Below are 10426 nucleotides of genomic sequence, written 5' to 3'. Positions count from 1 at the left end.
AGACACGTCACCAGGGGGAGGAGCTACGACCGAACAGGGTACCCGAAAAGTACCCTCGCGGTCTCGCTTCGCTCGCCACGCTTCGGGCTCGGTGGCTCGCTGCGCTCGCCACCTAATTACTAAAGATAATAGTTGGTGGCGTGGATACTAGAGCAGCTGTCCCGCTGGCGTAGCTCCTCCCCCTTTTTGTCGTGGCTCCTCCCCCTGACGGAAAAGGTCCCTTAGGCCACTTGGATCTAGCCTCAACTGTGCTTGCTGAGTAGCGGTGTGGCGAACGAGTATGGGAAATGGTCGTCGAGCCAGAGTCCGGCGTGCGTGTGCGTCACATTGTGCTCAGCGTATGGGGCATCTAGCAAATGCCGGCACCCTGTATGCAGAGCCTGCACCTTCGGCGCTGTCAGTGCTGCTATATAATGGGCAAGTTTACATTAAAGAGATCGCACTCTATAAGGGGGAGATGTACTAAGCAGTGAAAACTGGAGAAGTGTGACAGTGGAGAAGTTGCCTATGGCGACCAATCAGCATTGACGTAACATTTATAATTTGCATACTGTAAAAGCATACAGAGCAGCTGATTGGCTGCCGTGGGCAACTTCTCCACTCGGAGTGGGAGAAGGGATCTTCTGATGTCACTAGGGGAGGAGACACGTCACCAGGGGGAGTAGCTACGGCTGAACAAGGTACGCGAAAAGTACGCTCACCGCGCTTCGGGCTCGGTGGCTCTCTCCGCTCAGCTTCGCTCGCCACCTGATTACTAAAGGTAATGGTGGCATGGATAGTAGAGGAACTATCCCGCTGGCCTAGCTCCTCCCCCTTGTGTCATGGCTCCTCCCCCTGAGGTAAAAGGTCCCTTAGGCCACTTGAATCTAGCATCAATCATATGCCAATCAATTGCAGAGTGATGTTACTGTGAGAGTACAGCTGAGTGTTAGTAACGGGAAAGTAAGCAGCATTGTGGTGTTATGCGGTCAGATTCTCGGCAGTGACAATGTCGATGCCAGAATGTTGATACCTGGAAAATGGCAACATGGGTGGAATGTTTTCATATATATTATTATTATTATTATCATCATCATCATCATCATCATCCTTTATATGGCGCCACAAGGGATCTGCAGCGCCCATTGTACAGTACATAATCAAATGAGCAAACAAGAAAACAGCACTTACAGTTCAAGACAATATAGGACAGGTATGGAAAACCAGGGGTTAGGTGTCATCAAAGGGAGTTTGGAGTATAAGATAGTGTAAGAAAAGGAAAGGCACATAGGAACAAAGGCCCTGCTATTGCAAGCTTACAATCTAAAAGGTGCAGGGCTGACAGACCGGGGTGATACAGAAGGGGTAGACAGTGAGCATAGACAAGACGGTTAGGAGGAGAGTTGGCAAGGCTTGGTGAAGAAGTGGGTCTTGAGAGCCTTTGAAGTTTTGTAGAGAGGTGGAGAGTCGGATGGGGAGAGGTAGAGAATTCCAGAGATAGGGAGCAGCACGTGCAAAATCTTGTAGGTAGGAGTGAGAGGAGGTAATCAGTTGGCAGGTCAGAGATGTAAGAGGGAGAAGAGTGGGTGTGGGCTTTGTAGGTGAGTGTGAGAAGCTTGAATTGGATTCTGAATGGGAAGGGTAGCCAGTGGAGTTCCTGCAAGAGAGGGGAGGCAGATGTAGTACGTTTGGTGAGGAAGATGAGATGGGCAGCAGCAGTGAGGATAGATTGGAGTGGAGAGAGGCATTTTTCATGGAGGCCAGATAGGAGGATATTGCAGTAGTCCAATGTGGAGGTGGCCAGTGAGTGGATGAGGGTCTTAGTAGCATCCTGGGTGAGAAAGGGTCTGATCCTGGCGATGTTTTTGAGATGGAAATGGCAGGTTTGTGAGAGGTACTGAATGTGTGGTTTGAAAGAGAGGAAGGAGTCGAGGATTACTCCAAGACAGCACACTTGGGGGCTAGAGGAGATAGTAGTGCCATCAATAGATAATGAGATTGTAGGAGGTGAGGTTATGCGAGAGGGAGGGAAGATGATCAGCTCAGTCTTAGACATGTTAAGTTTAAGAAAGCGCTGGGACATCCAGGAAGAGATAGCAGAGAGTTGGAGATTCGAGTAAGGAGAGCAGGGGAGAGGTCAGGGGAGGAAAGGTAGATTTGAGTATCGTCAGCGTAGAGATGATATTGTAAGTCAAAAGAGTCAATGAGGATGTGTAGAAAAACGAGGCCCAATAACAACCTTGGGGGACACCTACTAGTAGAGGAAGTGGGGGGGAGGTGGAGTCATGAGAGGAAACAGAGAAGGAACGGTCAGAAAGGAGGATAGCCAGAAGAGAGCAGTATCACACAGACCAATGGAGTAAAAGATTTGCAGGAGGAGAGGGTGATCCACAGTGTCAAAAGCAGCAGAGAGGTGAAGAACAAGCAGAGAGTAGTGGCCCTTGGATTTAGCAGCAAGGAGGTCATTGCAGATTTTCGTGAGGGCAGTTTCAGTGGAGTGCAGAGGACGGAAACCAGACTGGAAAGGGTCAAGTAGTGAGTGTGAGGAAAGAAAGGCAGTGATGCGGTTGTGGACAATACGCTCAAGGAGTTTGGAGGCAAAATGGAGGAGAGAGATGGGTCGGTAGTTGGAGTGAGTGGTTGGATCAAGGGTAGGTTTTTTTAAGAATAGGGGAGACGAGTGCATGCTTGAAGGCAGAGGGGTCAGTGCCTGGTGAGAGTGAGATATTGACAAGATGGGCAAGATGGGAACAGACAGAAGAAGAGAGGAAGCAAAGAAGGTGGGAGGGAATAGGGTCAAGTGGAGAGGTGGAGAGGGGTGATGACCAGATGAGGACCATGACTTCCTCTACAGATACGGGGAAGAAAGATGTCAGAGTTGGTAGGAAGGAGAGGGGGGGTCGGGGAATGGACAAGGGTGTTGTTCAGTTTCTGGTAGGATGTCATGTCTTGACGAATGGAGTCAATTTTGGATGTGATGTAGGTGGCAAAGTCAACAGCAAAGAATGAAGAGGAGAGTTGAGGCGGGGGTGAGCAGAGGAGCGAGTTGATAGTGGCAAAGAGGCGCCGGGGGTTTGAGGATTGGAAGGAGATGAGGTTTTTGAAGTATGGTTGTTTAGAGAGGGAAAGGGCAGCAAAGTAGGATGATCCATACTTTGTTAACATTGACATTAAACATAAAGGGGGAGATTCAAATGTTTGAAAAGTCATTTTTTTCCTATCTAATAGACAGTAAAAAACAGACACCCAACTGACTTTTCAAACATTTGAATTCCATCCAAAGTGTTAACATTGCCAAAATGTCAATGTTAGACTTAGAAGCTCAGTCAACTTAAAAGCACATTGTCGACATCCTGACAATGTCAAAATTTCATCTGTGTCGACATGCTGATTGACGTATCAATGAACATGTTGACATGCTCACTATCCACATAATGAATTCCGACCCAATATAAAGAACCCTTGTGAATTGCTTGAACTGACCAGTAGGGTATACAGGGCCTAATTCAAACGTGATCACAAAAGCAAAATTTTTCTCTAATGGGCAAAACCATGGGTCTAATTTAGATCTGATCGCAGCAGCAAATTTGTTAGCTAGTGGGCAAAACCATGTGCACTGCAGGGGGAGCAGATATAACATGTGCAGAGAGAGTTAAATTTGGGTGGGTTATTTTGTTTCTGTGCAGGGTAAATACTGGCTGCTTTATTTTTACACTGCAATTTAGATTTCAGTTTGAACACACCCCACCCAAATCTAACTCTCTCTGCACATGTTATATCTGTCCCCCCTGCAGTGCACATGGTTATGCCCATTAGCTAACAAATTTGCTGCTGCGATCAGATTTGAATTAGGCCCCATGGGGGTAATTCCAAGTTGATCGCAGCAGCAACTTTGTTAGCAGTTGGACAAAACCATGTGCACTGCGGAGTCAGATTTAACATGTGCAGAGAGAGTTAGATTTGGGTGTGGAGTGTGCAATCTGCAATCTAAATTGCAGTGTAAAAATAAAGCAGCCAGTATTTACCCTGCACAGAAACAAAATAACCCACCCAAATCTAACTCTTTCTGCACATGTTATATCTGCCTCCCCTGCAGTGCACATGGTGTTGCCCAACTGCTAACAAAATTCCTGCTGCGATCAACTCAGAATTACCCCCATGTGCACTGCAGGTGGGGCAGATATAACGTGCAGAGAGAGTCAAGGTGCGAGGGGGTGTCACGGCTGATACTATATTGTGCACGGAGGCATGTAGTCGGTATCGGCCCCACCTGCACCCACTATACTTTCTTGCAATGCCCATCCCGCGGGACCGCAAGCTTGTACACACAGTGAACTATGCACTATGGGGGTAATTCCAAGTTGATCGCAGCAGGAAATTTTTTAGCAGTTGGGCAAAACCATGTGCACTGCAGGGGCGGGGGGGGGGGGGGGGGCAGATGTAACATGTGCAGAGAGAGTTAGATTGCAGATTGAACACACCACACCCAAATCTAACTCTCTCTGCACATGTTAAATCTGCCCCCCCCTGCAGTGCACATGGTTTTGCCCAACTGCTAAAAAATTTCCTGCTGCGATCAACTTGGAATTACCCCCTATGTTTCTGTGCGATATGGACTATATAGTCCATATTGCACAGAAAATCGCACCATCTGTATGCACCTTTAGATATGAGTGGGTTATTTTGTTTCTGTGCAGGGTAAATACTGGCTGCTTTATTTTTACACTGCAATTTAGATTTTAGTTTGAACACACCCCACCCAAATCTAACTCTCTCTGCACATGTTACATCTGCCCCACCTGCAGTGCACATGGTTTTGCCCTTTAGAGAAAATTTAGCTTTTGCGATCAGACATGAATTAGGCCCATAGATAATAGAACTGAGGCTCCACACCTTTCATGCAACTATGGAGAGTAATTCACCTGGTAAACCCAGCACATACTGATACTTTTGCAAACACTGGACCCACACTAAATGCCTATTTTTATTTTCTAGCTCTCCCTAGTTCTCAGCCCTGCTGACCGTGGCCCACCACTCGTTACAGAGTAGGTGAGTGGCTTTGTATGACCAGCCTTAGTACATTCTCCTGTGGTTGAAGTTCCTGCAGTGCCTTGGTCATCCTCCTAGGGACTCCTGCAGGTACACACTTGTATCTAGATCTGCCCACTGTCTACCTTCCCAGCTATTCTGAATACACCACAACTGATTTTGGTTATACTGTATTGATTTTGCAAGTTATTGATAACATCATAATTGTGGATCATGTACATAGAGTTGTGTAGTGTACATCTGTAGATAGATAATTGGGCAGATTGACCACACAGACAATAAAGAACTGTAGCACATTCTGTAATAGACATGCCAGGTACCTATGCTGGAAGGGGGACCTTGTCAGCATTTTGTCCTGCATAGATGAAAGTTGTTTAGTAATAACGCTCCACTGGTCTCTATAGGCTGCGTGGCATACTATGAATTGCGGGCCTACTTGTTGTGTTGCTGTTAATTAGGAGGCTTAGTGTGTGGCATACTATGAATTGGAGATCGTACTGTGTGGCAGCCTGTGAATTGGGGTCCTACTGTGTGTGTTACTATTAATTGGGGGCTTACTGTGTTGCATACTATGAATTGGGGGCCTAATGTGTGTCTTACTATGAATTGGAGGGGGTTTCTGTGTGTCTTACTATAAATTGGAGGGGAGGGGGGGGGGTCTGTGTGTCTTACTATGAATTGGGGGCACTACTGTGTAGCATACTTTATATTGGGTACCAGAAATGGTCATGTGGCTGGCTAGGTCTGATGGGCATTGAAGTTAAATATGTGGTGGTCTGAGGGGTATTAAAGTGGCATGTGTTGTGGTCTATTCAAGTGGTCATATACAAAGTTACAATATATTCAAAACCAATTGGAAAAAAACTTAATTCTGTTCATTTTAAATTATGTACTAAAAGTTTTAATAGTGTTTCTTATGCTTTTTTGTAACCTTAAAAAATCTGGGAGGTTATTTTGCCTCATCCTATAGCAGTGTTATCAACAACTCTATGCTGAGAAATTCCCTGTGCGTAGAGGGTCATTGCCAGCCATCCATCTATTTCATGTGGGATCAAGAGACCAATGGTACAATTTTGAGTCTAGCTTTCCCTTTAACATTCCACCCATATAACCATATTTTTTTTAAATTAGAAGATCATATGGACAGGAAGGAAATTCAATTAGCCCCAGTATTTTACAACGGGCTAATTAAAGCAGTGGGGCTATTCGGTTAGCAGTGAAGGCAAGCCCTCAGGCTGCAGTTAACAGGGATTTTTTTCGAGCCTGAGCAAGCTTGAAAAGATATCCCAGATAAATAGCCTGTTTTCAGGTGCCGTGACCATGTTAACACATAGGTCAGGGAACTTATCTCGGATTCTATGGGTTTATGCCCCTTAATAGTGTAATTTACTGGGCAAGAAAAAGAGGCCCCAATTGAATAGCCCCAGGCATTAAAGCCCATGGCTATTCCCTTTTTCACACACTGGTTAAATTATCGGGGCTAATTGAACGCTCCCCATAGTCAGGTACATACCATGTAGCATGTATGTAAGCACCACTGAGAGTCCTAATTTTCCTGTTCAACAATTACGCTCACAGGGAGATTCAGTTCTCGGTTATCAGCTGCTATCATGTTTGGCTGCACACACTGCTAAATATTAGGTAGCCAGAGACCATCTTCCTGTGCACCCAAACCGGAATCCAGGTAAAATGAGAGATGTTACTGGTAGGCACTGCACAGGCAGTGGCGCAGAGAGGGTGGGGGGGTGAGTACGCCTGGCCCGGGCCTGTTGGAGCGGTTAAGTTACCTTACCGGTTTGATGCACATGCACAATTTGATCATAATGGTAATAAGAAATTAATTATTATGCAGGATTAATTGTACATGTGTTTTTCTGGACTTAAGTTGGGTACACATTGGATTTGATGGTTGTCCCAATTTCCCTAGAACTCCTAGACAGACGATATAGTGCATACACACTGAGCAATCTTACAAATGGCCGAACAATATATTACGTCTCGTTCAGTAGTTTGGACCTTAACGATATATATTAGGTATATTTTGTAGGTAGTAGATATGGGTTCAATATGAATTACCGGTGGCCGGGATGCCGACTGTCAGTATACCGACAGCGGCATTCCGGCCACCAGTATGCCAGCAGCAGGACGAGTGCTAGAAAGCCCCTTGCGGGCTCACTGCGGGCACGGTGGCTTGCTGCGCTCGCCACAGGTGATATTCTCCCTCTATTCTCCCTCATTCGGGTCAGACCATACGGTGCATGTGTTACGCAGAGTGTGCGCACGTACGTCAGACCGTACAGCATCAGAAAAGTGATGAATGTTACATGGCGGTGACTGGGAGGTAACTAGTATTGCACGTACAAATGGTCTGTTCAGTGGATGAATTATGTGAGTGTCACAGGTGTGTCGGTGCAAGTGGCTGCTTTCCCAGACACACAGCCACAGGCATTGGAGGCCATAGCCAGGCAGAGACACTGCTCCTGCCATAGGACTGGTTCAAATATCCATGATGTGACTGATGGTGGCGTATAAGGATGCACCAATCTGTATTACAGCTCACACAGGTGCTAACAATGGCAGTCTCAGTCATTGCACATTTGGCCAAATGGTTGTACAGTCAGGTCCATAAATATTGACATCGACACAATTCTCATATTTTGGGCTCTATACACCACCACAATGGATTTGAAATTAAACAAACAAGATGTGCTTTAACTGCAGACTTTCCGCTTTAATTTGAGGGTATTTACATCCAAATCAGGTGAACGGTGTAGGAATTACAACGGTTTCTATATGTGCCTCCCACTTTTTAAGGAACCAAAAGTAATGGGACAAACTAAACAATCTTAAATCAAACTTTCACTTTTTAATACTTTGTTGCAAATCCTTTGCAGTCAATTACAGCCTGAAGTCTGGAACGCATAGACATCACCAGACTCTGCCAGGCCTCTACTGCAAATGTCTTCAGTTACTGCTTGTTTTGGGGCATTTTCCCTTCAGTTTTGTCTTCATCAAGTGAAATGCATGCTCAATCAGATTCAGGTCAGGTGCTTGACTTGGCCATTGCATAACATTCCACTTATTTGCCTTAAAAAACTCTTTGGTTGCTTTCGCAGTATGCTTCGGGCCATTGTCCATCTGCACTGTGAGGTGCTGTCCAATGAGTTCTGAAGCATTTGACTGTATATAAGCAGATAATATTGCCAGATATATTTCAGAATAGCCCACTCCTGTCCAAGAAATAGCTTTTGAGTCGATTGTCTCATTACTTTTGGTCCCTTAAAAAGTGGGAGGCACATATAGAAACCGTTGTAATTCCTACACCGTTCACCTGATTTGGATATAAATACCCTCACATTAAAGCGGAAAGTCTGCAGTTAAAGCACATCTTGTTTGTTTCATTTCAAATCCATTGTGGTGGTGTAGAGAGCCCAAAATATGAGAATTGTGTCGATGTCAATATTTATGGACCTGACTGTACATAAGGGAAGGAACATGTAGTGACATTTGCATAAGCTCACAGCCGGTATATCGCTAATAGACGCTGCTGCACGCACATTTGTGGACCACTCAGGAAATAGGGCCTGTGGATCCTCCATGTTATCACAGGCGTGCACAGAGACTGACTGGCGGGTGCCGCTCCGGACTTCCCCCCCCTCCACGGCATTATAGTGTTCTCTCACCTCCCCTGTCCTGGATATAAACTGCTCACCTGGGCGGCCGGAGCGGCACCCGCCAGTCAGTCTCTGTGCACGCCTGTGATAACATGGAGGATCCACAGTCAGTCTCTGCGCACGCCTGTGCATGTTATGTTGGTGGCTACAGTGACCTACTTTCTGTAATGTGACGTTTATTGCTGGAAAACTACATTTGAGGATTAACTTGTTTCCCTTCTTTTAGTGAATTGCCTCGCTATAGGAAATATATGGATTTCCTACCTAATACTAATAGTCTGTCACTAGTAAAATATCACTTGCACGTTTAGTGCAAGGTGTAACAAAGCTCTGTCATATCACTGAGTCATATCACTATAGCTTGCACCTTACACAACACTAGATTTCTCTGTTCCCCTTATATGGCTTGTGCAGTGTTCTTCCTTAACCTTTTCTATTTCATAAGCATTCACAATATAGGAAGTAAACCAAAGCATGTTTCATCCAAATATTAGCACATTGGCCCTCATTCCGAGTTGATCGCTCGCTAGCTATTTTTTGCAGAGCAGTGATCAGATAGTCGCCGCCTCTAGGGGAGTGTATTTTCGCTTAGCAAGTGTGCGATCGCATGTGCAGCCGAGCTGGACGAAAAAGTTTTTTGCAGTTTCTGAGTAGGTCTGAACTTACTCAGCCCTTGCGATCACTTCAGCCTGTCTGGTCCCGGAATTGACGTCAGACACCCGCCCTGCAAACGCCTGGACACGCCTGCGTTTTCCCTACCACTCCCAGAAAACGGTCAGTTGACACCCATAAATGCCCTCTTCCTGTCAATCTCCTTGCGATCGGTTGTGCGAATGGATTCGTCTCTAGAAGCATTGCACAGCAACGATGCTGTTTGTACCCGTACAACACGCGTGCGCATTGTGGTGCATACGCATGCGCAGTAGTAACCTGATCGCTGCGCTGCGAAAATCGGCAGCGTGCGATCAACTCGGAATGACTCCCATTGTTATATCTGCAGCAAATGTGATGCACCCATGTACAAATCTATTCTGTTTTTCACTGCTGTGTGTACTAATTCTGGTATTAACTTTATAGTGTTTTCATATTTGAGTGCATTTAATGCTTTGTGAATAATTGTTGTTTTCATTTTTATTACCTTTGTTAGTATTTCTTTACGAGTTTTATCCGAATATAAACATAACCGCACAAACAAAACTTACCGGTAATTAATGTGTTTGTGTTAATTGAAATGTGAGTGTTTTGTCTGAATATGTCGTTAGAATAGGATTTAAAATAAAAGTTGCTTGAAACAGTGGCCCTCATTCCGAGTTGATCGCTCGCTAGCTGCTTTTAGCAGCAGTGCAAACGCTAAGCCGCCGCCCTCTGGGAGTGTATCTTAGCTTAGCAGAAGTGCGACCGAAAGGTTAGCAGAACAGTGCTGAAATTTTTTCAAGCAGTTTCAGAGTAGCTTCAAACCTACTCCTTCCTTGCGATCACTTCAGTCTGTTTAGTTCCTGCTTTGACGTCACAAACACGCCCTCCGTTCGGCCAGCCACTCCCCCGTTTCCGCAGGCACGCCTGCATTTTTACCTGACACGCCTGCGTTTTTTAGCACACTCCCGGAAAACGGCCAGTTACCACCCAGAAACACCCACTTCCTGTCATTCACTCTACGATCAGCAGAGCGACTGAAAAGCGTCACTCGGCCTTGTGTGAAACTGCATAGTTTTGTGTGAAAGTAC

The 10426-nt window shown here is 45.6% G+C and overlaps 1 protein-coding gene across 2 annotated transcripts in view; it reads left to right on the top strand.

The window, feature by feature from the left end:
* The window catches only part of MUS81 (MUS81 structure-specific endonuclease subunit), a 415158-nt gene that overhangs the window by 899 nt on the left and 403833 nt on the right, over nucleotides 1–10426 (top strand). The window contains exon 1 of one of the 2 annotated variants that reach the window (XM_063945086.1): nucleotides 269–417. The exons of the other annotated variant lie outside the window; for it this stretch is intronic. The gene's annotated coding sequence lies outside the window, so the exon portion shown is untranslated. Of the gene's footprint in view, nucleotides 1–268; nucleotides 418–10426 lie in introns of those variants that run through there. 2 annotated transcript variants of the gene reach the window in all.

Source organism: Pseudophryne corroboree, chromosome 11, assembly GCF_028390025.1.
Source record: "Pseudophryne corroboree isolate aPseCor3 chromosome 11, aPseCor3.hap2, whole genome shotgun sequence".
Lineage (NCBI taxonomy): Eukaryota > Metazoa > Chordata > Amphibia > Anura > Myobatrachidae > Pseudophryne > Pseudophryne corroboree.
This window is presented reverse-complemented; position numbering and strand designations above follow the sequence as displayed.